This window comes from Pygocentrus nattereri, chromosome 8, assembly GCF_015220715.1.
Source record: "Pygocentrus nattereri isolate fPygNat1 chromosome 8, fPygNat1.pri, whole genome shotgun sequence".
Lineage (NCBI taxonomy): Eukaryota > Metazoa > Chordata > Actinopteri > Characiformes > Serrasalmidae > Pygocentrus > Pygocentrus nattereri.
Window position 1 is genome coordinate 162501 of NC_051218.1, and position 12500 is coordinate 175000.

The 12500-nt window shown below is 40.6% G+C and overlaps 1 protein-coding gene across 1 annotated transcript in view; it reads left to right on the plus strand.

The window, feature by feature from the left end:
• The first annotated feature begins 3043 nt into the window (after positions 1–3043).
• ccnd2a (cyclin D2, a) overlaps positions 3044–12500 on the plus strand; it is a 295442-nt gene continuing 285985 nt past the window's right edge. The window contains exon 1 of the mRNA XM_037540635.1: positions 3044–3164. The gene's annotated coding sequence lies outside the window, so the exon portion shown is untranslated. The remainder of the gene's footprint in view (positions 3165–12500) is intronic.

Here is a 12500-nt window from a genome sequence, read left to right on the forward strand (position 1 = left end):
GATATATACATGTTTTAGCATCATCTGCTGCCATCCAGACAACGTCTTTTTCAGGGAAGGCCTTGATTATTTCAGTTCGTCAATGGCAAACCACATTCTGTATTACAATAGAATGGCTCCATATTAAAAGAGTCCGGGTGCTAAACTACCCTGATTGCAGTCCAGAATTGTCCCCGACTGAAAACATTTGTAGAAGAATTGTAGAAGTTCCTCCCTTTAGACCTCCACTTGAGTAAACATACTAAAGTATTTCCCTTCAAATGTACTTAAGTATAAAGTAAAAGTACTAAAAGAGTAATTCTGGCTCTGATGTCCTGTTATCATTTTTATAACCAGACTGGCTTCATGAACTCATTTCAGGTGAAAGTCCTCCAGCGTCTCTCTTGGTAAACCAGTCTTTTAATAGAACGTCATTAATTAGTGACGCTGACGTCTATTAAAATGATCAGAAGCACAAAACACTGAAGGTAAACAGTTTCCATCAGGGAGAACCGAGTGGCTCTGAAATCACTTTTTACACACAAGCAAAGTTTCAGTTTCAGATTTATCTGTAACTTGCTTACAAATTTCAGTTCAATCAGTTTTATATTACTATACTGCCAAGAACATATCACTATTGCTTTGATGTGTGATTGTCAGTGTTTGCATTAACCCCATCCTGCTTTACCTGCTAAAGTGCCCTAAGCACAGTGTGGATATGTCAAAACTAGTTGCATAACCTGTCATCACAACTATTAAAACAACAAGCCACAAATGGAAGAGAACAACAGCGGTGGCAGTAAATAATATCACTCATTAGCTTTTCAGGAGCATGCTAGTACGGATTGGCATTGATGATCTAATTAAATGATCTAACTAAAGCTGTAATGTCTTTTATTCAGCTTGAGGAGGAGCTGGTTCTCAAAGTTGTTTGAGTCCATTCTTGCCCTCCTGGGACTGAAAGTAAGTCCTTCTGTGCAAAGACGTTCACAAGCAGCAGAAGCAGGTAAAGCAGTATTGACCTTCAGAGACAGTTTGCAAACTGCTGGAAGGACTTCAGAATTTCTTTGTCATCAACTTTGCAGGCATGGTAGCCATCCAACTGCTTGATACCTTCCTGACCACGAGTAGGATTCATGCTTGCAAAAAAGTCCTCATCGTCAGAGCCACTGGAACCATCAACTGGTGACTGATTCAAAGCCTCTTCCTCCAGATGGTCCTTGATGTAGTCCAGGCCTGAAATGGTCAAGGATCCATGGATACTGAGAATTAATTTGAACTTCACTGTGATCACAAAGTTTCTCCAAATTGAAAAATTAAAAGAACGCTATTGCCCCATGTATTTCCAAGGTGCACTGGAAAAATAACCTAAACAAATTTATATGAATGTCATGCTAAAATGAAAGTTAAATATTTTTAAAATGCTTCAGTTCAGTCTCTCAGAATCTTTAACTAATGACACTTTTCAAAAACAAAACTGGATCACTAGTCTTACCTAGTTTGACAATGTTTTCATCTGATGTCCAGGATGTTTTGAATTTGGCACAAGGATTGCAGCAGCAATAAACTCAGGCTCTACCAGAGTGTCTCTGAAGCGCTGCTGCAGGTCTTCTTGGAGGGCATTTGATGTTTTGGCTTGTGCATTGAATGACATACATTCTGAATTTGGCTTACAGAACAAGATTGTTCGAATTACAACAGACAATGGGTCAAAAGTCTCGCTCAAACAAGGCCATGGGTGTTCTTGCAGGTTGGACTCTGGAGTTTCTTCCATCGTTTCGGCACTGAAACCTCAACGCTGCTGCGCTGACATTGCACCGTGTGCTGCACTGGGACAGGTCAAAACCAGCTCTAAACAAAGTGACCGCTGGGCCCTGATTGGTGCTCTGGCTTTGCGCTTCTTTCGTTTTGACATGTTACGTTTTTATACACACAGAAACCAAAAGGAGCGACAGATTTCTCAAAATGTAGGAGGAAAAAGTCGGATATTAGACTCTGAAATGTAGTGGAGTGAAAGGAAAAAGTCGCCCAGAACGGAGAAACTTCAGTACAGATACACCAAAAATACTAAAGTACAGAAACCAATTACATTTACTCAGATACTCAGTTACTCAGTTAATGTCCACATTGTATAAATTATTACTGACTCACATTAATATGTGTGATTCCAGTCATTTGAACAGTCGTGTATTTGTAGATACTCATTACTCACTCAGGGGTTTCACTGATGCTGATATCTGATGCTTTTCATGTGCATATCTGTCTATGCCGGTTCATGAAAATGTATGAAATATAGAATTATATATCCAACTGGATTCGCATTACAGAGAAATATGACATTTATTTGTAGAGGGTTACTAATGCAGTAAAATGAATTAAGTGCAGATATTTTAGTACAACACTATAAATAATACATAATCAAATATTGATTTGAAATATTAGTCAAATCTAAACATCTGTCTGATGCTGATTCTTTTTATTAGCTGACGATACTTCTTTGTGTACGGTATTTCTTTGTGCTATATGCATAAATACATCTAAAATCTATAAAATACATAAAACAATAAATAAACTATAAAAACTATAAAATCATAAGTAATCATAAGGAGTCATGACGTCAACAAATCCATCAAAATGGTATTCAGACTCAGAAAATTGAATTTTATTTTCAATTGTGATTTTAGCTTTTATGTAAACAAGATAACTGAGATAAATGATTGTTGTGCTGCATTGTGCTTGTGTCTCTCTCTCTCTCTCTATATATATATATATATATATATATATATAGTGTGTGTGTGTGTGTGTGTGTGTGTGTGTGTGTGTGTGTGTGTGATTTTTCACGCTTAGTTTTTTTTTGAAAGTTCAATAAGATCACGATGTTTCCGGAGTCAAAGAGTAATCGTGTAAAACATCGTGATCTCAGTGCTGAGCCGGTGAAAGACAAGTGACGCTGACTCCTCTGTGAGGGAGGGAGCGCCACCCTGCGGCGGGTTCGCGTGTGGCGGCGAGTGAAGGCTGCTCAGCGGGGTTTGAGCGCCGGGGCGTCGCCTTGTCCTCGCTGGAGCCAATCGGAATTCTGCTCTGTACTTTGTAAACAACACGGTCGCACGTTGCCTGCAAACTCTACTACGAGCACTACGAGCGCTTTGCTGATTCCAGGGGCCGCCGGAGCCGCGCTCGCTCGGGTAAGAGACACGCCGATTACCGCCGAGACACTGTTCATCCACTCGCGGCCAGCAGCGGCGGAGGACGGGCCGCCGCTCTCTGCCTCTCTGCCTCTCCGTCGGTGAACTCGGGCTGGTTCCTGCGGAGCTGGCAGACATCCGGGCCGTTCGTGGGTGAAACAGAGCGAAGCGCAGTTTCATGTTGGCCGAGTTTGAGAAGAAACGCGGAGAAGAAGTTGCTGTTTCGGTGTCGGTCGCTCGCAGAGCTTCGCTCGGCTTTACCGTCCGCCGTTCCCGGCCGTGTCCGAGCCGTTGAGCGGGTCTGTGGTGTTCGGCGAGTCGGTGATTTGGCTCGTCTTGCGCAATTGTTCGCTGAGGGTTTTGGACTGATGGTGGGCTGTAGCTGCAGGCCAGTTAGCGCTGGACTAAGCCTAAGAATGAAGCTGGGGGTCAGCTCACTATTCGCCAGCAACTTAAATGGTGCAGCAGTTCCAGTGTTTAAAGTGGAACGGGGGAATTAGAACCGAAATCTGGTGGAGGAGAAGACTTCGGAGCCTAAGAGCGGGTTAAACGCCCGTGGTCGGTTATTTTGCTTTGTGTGTGGAGTGTTGGTGAAATGATGAACCCCTGGTGAAAGTGAGCTTTATAGCTGATGGACAGCACACAGTCCTCAATTTGCCCCTCATTTTTGTGTAATTACTGATGAGTTAAACCAGTTCTGGATGAATTGCTGCTGCTGAGAAATCTGTTCATGACTTTCCACTGGTGTTACAGTCTCGTGATCACTGCTGTTGATGTCGACCTGCTTGATGTCGTTATTTGTTCAGCTATAAATATTACACAGTTATGTTGGTGGCCTTGCCCTGTACAGTGCACCTTTTGTCTTTGTCACCCTGTTAGTGACCCATGTAGAAGTCATTGACCACCATTGTTTACTGAACCTGCCCCCCCCCCCCCCCCCCCCAAAAAAAAAAAAACAAGTTACAAGTTATTAATTTTATGGGAGATATTTCTGAGATTAGCTAAAACATAATCTGCCTGCATAAGAAAGGAGAAAGTCAAAGTAAAATAAGTGAAAAAACAAGAATTTCCAAAACTGGAGGTCTAATAAGTACGCAAGACCTGATAGACCACCAAAGCTGTCCCCATCTGACAAACAGTGCCTAAAGCTTTCATCTTTGAGAGATAATCAAGCTCCTTTCTTGCTTCAGACCTGACAAAATCAGCGCTACGGGTCTGAAAGGACGTGAAGCTGCCAAGCCTTACTGAGGAAAGGAGATACACAGCTTCTGCAAATCAAACAGTGAAGCTGCTGGGCTCTCATAACGATGGACTCACCACCAAACCTCAACATCACTGAATGAGTCTGGGATTATTTAGATCATGAGAAATAGACCGTGCAACTTCTAACAGGCAAAATAAATAGAGAGTGATATCGGACTGCAGCACAGGCGCGTGTACAAGACGCCAGCGTGACAAAGGCGATGAGTGTCTTCTGAAACCAAGATGGAAGTGTGACTACCACTTGCATGAAGTCATATTCGTAGTTTCCTTCTGGTTTCTGTTGTTAGATCTGATGGATCTTTAAGGGTTAGTGTCATGGCTGATTTATTCTGCGGGTAAACCTCCCTTAAATGTGGCGCTTGGCTCTTCTCTGTGTGAAACCTGTAGTAGTCATAGTGAGACGGCTCAGTGTAATGTTAACTGCACTGATACGTTATAAATTGTTTATAATGATCCAAAGACGGACGGACAGTGGATTGTTTTAGATGCAGCCTGCTGGTGAAAATGCTTCTAATTTAATACAAAGCATTTCATAATAAATGATGCTGTCACAATAAGTTTGAGTGAAAAGTAAAATGTTTGAATGTTTGCATGAATTTCAGAAGTTCTCAGTATTTGGTGTGTGCTTCCCTTTTGCTTTAATGACCGCATGGGCTAGAGCGGTCATGGGCTCCACAAAAGCCTCTGATGAGTAGATCAAAAATGGTCATTCTTAAAGGGTTATTTATAGAAGAAAATGGTTCTATATAGAACCATGACCTCTCAAAGAACCCTCTGCCTGATTAAATGGTGCTTCGCATCATAAAGTGGTTCTTCAGATTGATGGAGAATGTGTTGTAACTGGTTCTGTATAGAACCTTCTTGAAAAGGGTTCTATATAACACCAAAAACTGTTCTTCTATTGTTATGATGTCAAGCCTGCACTGTTAAAAACGATGGTTCTTCAAGGGCTCTGTAGTAGTAGTACTATATAGAACCAAGAACACTTTGCATAATTAAAGGGTTTTTGCATGTTAAAAGGGTTCTTCAGATTAAAGGAGAATGCTGTAAAAGGGTTCTATGTAGCACCAAAGAGCGTTCTTCTGTTAAGATGCCAAGCCTGTAACAGTAGAAGAACTCTTTTCAAAAAGATTTTGTATAGAACCATAAAGAACACGTTCTCCATCTGAAAACCCCTTTCACGATGCAAACAACCCTTTAATCATGCAAAGTTTTCTTTGAGTGTTGAAGGTTCTATATAGAGCTACTTTTCTACTAAAGAACCCTTGAAGAACCATCTTTTTAAGCGTGCACCTCTGATCTTTCTATAAAAAGCCCTTCATGTGGTCAGCGGTGCTTCAGTTTTAATAGTGACCTAAAATAGTGCAGGATTTTGAATATTATTTTATTAACGAATTAATTGTCATTTAACTTTTCTTTGTTTTAATTTGTCAAACTTTATGTTGTTTATGTCCAGGTTTAAATAAATAAACAAACATACAGTACCAGGATTTCGATGTGGTCTCAGACGTTTGGACTTCACTGTTTACACAGAGCAGCCGTAACATTAAAAGCCTTGTATCTACGCTCACTGTCCACAGCTACAGACAGACGTCGGCATACTTTGTTAGCCTCCTTGTTCTTCAACAGTCAGGACCCCCACAGGACCACCACAGAGAAGGTATTATTTGGGTGGTGGATCATTCTCAGCACTGCGGTGGTGGCGTGTTAGTGAGTGTTGTGCTGGTATGAGTGGAGCAGAGACAGCAGCAAGTAAATGCAATGAATAAACAGATTAAAAAGTACAGAAAGAAAGTGCGATTGAACACGGCAGGTGCTTGTTTGAGACATTGTACAGTAGAACAGGATGCGGCATTGCGTCACTCTCTCAGTTTTCAACAACAACTATGTCTCTCTCTCTCTTTCTCTTTATCTCTCTTGTGAGGAGGAGGAGGAGAAGGAAGAGGAAGGGGTTGCTGCAGCTTCCTGCCTGAAGTGTTCAGTTAGGAGCACGTCGTCCTCTCCTGACAGCGGAGGAGGAAGCTCCTCCTTAGGCAGGTTGAGAAACTGAGAAGCCGCTTCTCTTTGTACCAAAGCTCTCCTTTGGAGGGATGCAGGGAGTCCAGAGGAGGGACACGGTTGCCATAGATTCAGGTGTTGTCCAGTTCCTGTGTGCTATTCAGTCACTCTGTGAATGTAAATGCATCGCGCACCACATTTCCACTGAGTGGAGTCAGCACAGGAAAGACTGCGACTTCGGTTCATATCGTATTTTGAGTTTTTTCCACTCGTGGTCCGTCCCCGTAGTGTTTTTCAGTGCATCAGATCTGTTTAGTTCTGTTGAAAGCCCCCCCCCCCCCCCAATAAGCAGAAACAAAAAATGGCTGATCACTTCATGCAGCCGTTGTGGTTAGTGCTGATGTGCTCCGTCACCTGCTGTGGGTTTTTTTAGGACCTCTCTTCTGAGAAATGACGTCTTTTGTGTTCTGCCAGAGCCTGGCATTTAAACAGCTGACTACACAAATGTTTAGTGGAAATAACAAATATATTACTCATAGGGAGTTCTGGGTAATAGCGGGTTAATTCTTTGCATCCTTATATGACCAAAACGTGAAAGAGATGGTTTTATCTGTATATTTGTAGATTTCTGAAGTGAAGAAATGCCTGCGTGATGGTGCACGATCTGCTCAGCTCTGCGTCGTGTGATTTTGGATTTACCACATATGAATTCTATGGGTCCCGGTCAGCGTGCGAGAAATGAGGGGACATGATAAGTCATAGCTGAAGTGTAAAATCCCTTTTTAAAACTCCAGAAACCTCAAGATCTCCGTGTGCCGTCTTTGTTTCTTTGTTGTTGTTGTTTACTGTGTTCTCACACAGGAAGTGACAGGCTTCTCATCAGCAGCTGGTCGGGGCCATGGTTAAAATGCCCTTAGAGATGCACCTGCACTAATTTAACGTCAGCATTTCCTCTGTTAGATGGAAATGAAGACACATAGAGACAAAGTGCTGAGACCTAAACAAGTTCACAATTATCCTGTTATATGATAACATAATGTAGAATATCACTGTTGCTCCAAAATGGTGACTTTACAGGAGAAGGAAAAAACATACTTTACTTTTAATGGAAGTCAATGGAACCAGACGTCTTTCCAAGTCTTTGGGCCGTTTCCTTTGGTCCAGTCTTTATGAAATTTACATACAATGTAAAGAACAGGTATTTTCAAATTATGTCAAAAACTGAAAAACCACGAGGTTTCAATCCGACAGCAGCGATTATGCCTACAAATACTTTCTTTGGAAAACTGAAAGTGAGTCTCCTGAAAATAATGTAAGGTAGTGAGTTGAGGCTTCTGTGTTAAATATGTGTTTTTCCTGACACTGAAAACTGAATAAGTTGACTGGAAATTAAATAAGTGTTGTTGGTCTCTGACTTTTGCACAGTGCTGTTTGTGCATATCTCCCTCACATCTCTTCTTTTTGTATGTATTTACAGAGATACATGCAGTAAACAGCTTGGCAGTTGCTAAGCAGTTATTTCTGGCTTTCTGAGTCATAGTTCAGATTGTAATGGGACTCCTGTCTCTTATGTGTCGGCAGTGTGATGTAGATTCTTACATTTTGGCCTAAACTGTGGTCTGACTAACTGCTGTAATGGTCTTCATCATATCAGTGCCTGACAGGCTGATGCTTCACTTTACTTGATGACTAAGAGGAATACATGACCTTCTGATCCTGAGAGACTCAGAGACTCTGTAAGACTGCCAGAATATCGAGACTGAAATGGAAAACCGAACTCGGCTGAGATGGGTGAGTTTCATTTAGTTGGATTTGGAGTATCAATAGTCTAAAATACCCCCCCCCCCCCGGTAGAGAGAGCGTTCACTGTGATGGTCGCTTTACCATTGAAGTAAAACTTTTGAGAAACCCAGCCCTGATTTGTTCTCATCAATCAGCACGTTTATCTTTTTATGTGCATGACTGCTTAAAAGTTGCGAGTAATTATCTATAGTTTAGCAGCTGTTGTGAGACAACATGGGCCTCTTATTTGAGCTGATCACAATTATTTATTATTAAATTTTGAGCTTTCACAGTCATATGTGCACGTCATGGCATCTCATAAAAACAAGAAGCTCTAACTTCTGAGTGGGGCTGTGACACCTTTAGAGGGCAGCAGTGAGCGGAGCTGGTTCTGAACATTTGGGGCGCGTAAACTATTTAAAAACCTACATAGTTTGGGTCTCAGGGCTTCCAGCTGACTGCTTATACTGTTTATAGATAGAAAGGACCCTGGTGGTCAGTGATGTTTGTGTGTTTGAGCAGGAGTTGCGTCTGTCATCAGTTGGGAGCTGCCGATGTGCCGATGTGTCCACAGCTCGGTAGCAGGACAGATATTTTAGGCCACTTTAGGTTCGAACTTGCTCAGTAGTGATGAGCCACTCTATCAGTCCACACTTTCTGTATTATCTTTTTTTCCGTACAACCTTTTATATTAAAAAGCAAACTTATGCTTTATTTAAGTTTTAATGACCCCTTTATTTTCAATACAGGGCATCAAACAATGCCATACCACACTTCTATGATTTTTACAAATAATGTCACGTACCATTTTTGACGCCTTCCTTTAGTAGTAATGATAATAATAATAATGATAATATAAAAAATCTTAGTAACATTTTCTTTAACAGTACATTAAAGCCCACTGATCGACCTGGATGATGCGAGGACCGAACTCCAAAGTGCCTGGTCAGTATTCTGTGTGATGGTGGAAGTTCTGAGGCAGTTTAGCTGATTACTCTGAACTGACCCGCAGGTTCTGTGTATTAACTGGGTAAGTATTTACCGCCAGGATGAAAGAAGGAGTTACCCTTCATATGACAGTGTGCGAAAGTCTTAGACCCCAAGACACATTTTCAAAATCTGTTTATTTGTGTAGTTTGTGTTTATTTGCTGAGAAAAGTGTTAATATTTGAATAAACAAAATGTATAGTATATTAATTAATATATAATATAAATAATAACCAGTGATGTTCTGGATGTGAGTGTGTGTGTTTACCCATCTCCAAGCCTCTCCTCCTCAAGGAAGTCCAGTATTATATGTAGTTAAAAAGCAGCTCCTGGTTTGACCAATCAGTGCTCAGTAAATTGAGCTCATGATGTAATTGATGATATTAACGAGTCTCTGTGGCGGCTGTGAAGGTGTCCAGGAAAAATATGGACCCGAGAAATTCTTGTTACTGTTTATTGTTTGAATACGACTTTATTCTAATGTATATTGAGGGAAACTGGTTAAAAATTTGCTTAGACGCCTAAAATATTTGCACAGTTCTGCATATATAATGATAAATAAATAAATAAACAAATAATATAAAATAAAAACCAAGTATGCCAACTTTTTTATTTTTCTACATCATTTGAGCAGCTGCCCTCTCCCTGCGTGGATCAGGACTACAGTACGGATACTTCTTATCCTGACTTTCCCTCACAAATAGCCTAACAAGATCAATACTAGTCGTTTTCCTTAAGTAGTAAACTCCGCCTACATCAGTTTTATTAAACTAGCAGTTACGTGTGTAGGAAACGGTTTATGTCTTTGCTCCTTTTATTGTACAAACCACAAACAACTCCCCTTTAGACACTGGCCTTGGTTTTATCTCGTATCAGATCGGGAAGGAAAGCCGGGGGTCCCTGTCCCTAATGGGAAATTTCAGTGCCCCAAGAGAAATGTAACCTCTCTTTACGTTAGTAAGTACAGTACAGTACTCTTGTATTGAAAAGTAAAGAAGTTTATTTTCCTTCTACGTCCTTCATTTTTTTATTTGGACAGTGACCACACAGCCCCTTTCATACGTTAATACGCAGCTCCAGGCGCTTTAAAGCAAGCAAGACAAAAGCCGCTGTAAGAGGAAAACACAAAATGAAGAAATTAAGATAAACATATTGAATCATAGAGAAGTGTAAATAGTAAACAAATGAAAAATTCTAGAAAATCCTAAAAATAAAAAAACAGGAAAGGATAAAATAATAAACTGGCAAAAAAAGAAATTGTCGGAAAAACATTTAAACATCTACAATCAAATAGACAAAAAACCCCAAACAAAAATAAAATAATAATTAAACTAAACCTTTGTCCATAAAAGTGTCACACAGGCCTTCATACAGTGAACAGGAGAAGACAATCCCATCGGAAGCTGCAGTTATTTAAATGTCTATTTCATAATGTAGTTTATAAATATAAACTAGTGATCAATCATTTACCTGGTTCTAGACTCAGAGTGTGAAACTGAGGCAGTGAGGAAAAATTAGCTTTCCAATGCTGCCATCTAGTGGACGGGGAGTGTTTGTGGCTCGGAGATGAGAGTGGATCAGAGCCTTGGGAACATTTATCATTTTCCAACTGAAGCTTGATATTTTGTTGTAATAATTCCTCATGTTTGACAAATCCGAGTTAATCCAGGTAACCCCAGCTTCTACAATTGCTATGGAAAATTTGAAAATATCAGATATCAGCACTGGTGCATCCCTAAAACAGTTTGGAGCATTGTAGGACGTCCAGTGTACGGTTAGACGGACAAAGTTGAAACCAGAAAGTTGTCCTAAGCCACCATGACCCCCCCCCCTACCCCCAATACCCCCCCCCCCGACCTATAAATTTATATTTATATAATAAACAGTGATTTTCTGGATGTTGGTGTGTTTGTTTACCCATCTCCAAGCCTCTCCTCCTCGAGGAAGCCCAGTATTATATGTAGTTATAAAGCAGCTCCTGGTTTGACCAATCAGTGCTCAGTAAATTGAGCTCATGATGTAATTGATGATATTAACGAGTCTCTGTGGCGGATGTGAAGGTGTCCAGGAAAAATATGGAGCCGAGAAATTCTTGTTACCTTTTATTGTTTTTCTGTTTATTTGAATTATGAATACGACTTTATTCTAATGTATATTGTGATAAACTCCCTGCTGAGGTCAATCGTTTAAGAACGTGTTTAGACGCCTAAAACCTTCACACAGTGCTGTGTATCATTTTTTGGCTTTTAAAATGGTTTATTTAAAGTATCTTCAAAATATTTGAGTAAACTTTGCTACACTAAAACATTGTTCTTTGGCCACCAAGACAAACAAATGTTAGCGCTTGGGTTAGATGAAGTGCGTCTGTCCTGTAGTTCCTCTAATTGACCGCTGAAGGGCACTAGAGCTCCATCGTAGAGATGCAGCGAAGGGGTGGTCCTGACGTCAGAACTAATTAGTAAAACGTGGGACTAATTCAACAAACCAACATATGATATCACTTTGTTGCCTGTCTCTCAGGAATTGTTTGTTTCATATACAAATAAATGTATAAAAACACGCTTAGTCACAACACGATAGTATCATATGGAATGTTATAGAATTATATCTGCAGTCCGACGCCGAGGTTTCGGGGCCTCTAGCCCGGTTTTGTCTCCACGTCCTCTGCAGGGAACACAGGTCTGCAGAGTTTAATGCACAGTTACTGTTTATGAGCTGAAGTGAACATATTGGGGTGGAAATAAAACATAAATGTGGCCTGTGCAACATATTTTAGGTTTCATTTTCAGTTTAATTTGCGTTAAATGTGTTCAAATTCAGCAAATCAATAGAAATTGTGCACTAAAACCGGTTTCCTATAGGACCCTGCTGACTCAGTGCTTCTTCTGGAGTCAGTGATGTTGATCTGTAGTATTTTTCAGGTGCATATCTGTTTATGCTGATACATAAATATTTATAAAGTGTACGAATTTGGACATCTACCTGGATTAGCATGGTAATGAAATCTAATGTTGATTTGTAGACAGGTACAATGAACAAATACAACGCAGGTATTATAGCACAGCGGCTCAGTGCAGCCTGAGGTTTCAGCAACGTCATCAAATACTGCTTTGAAATATTAGTCAAATTTAAATATGTCATAATGTTTTTAATCAAGCCAGTATCCCTGTTATTAATAGGGAGTTTGTTCTCTCTTTTCTGCAGTAACAGCCTCTGCTCTTCGGGGAAGGTTTTATAGTAGATGCTGGAACATTGCTGTGAGGATTTGACTGCATTCAGCCTCAACAGCACTAGTGAGGTCAGGCA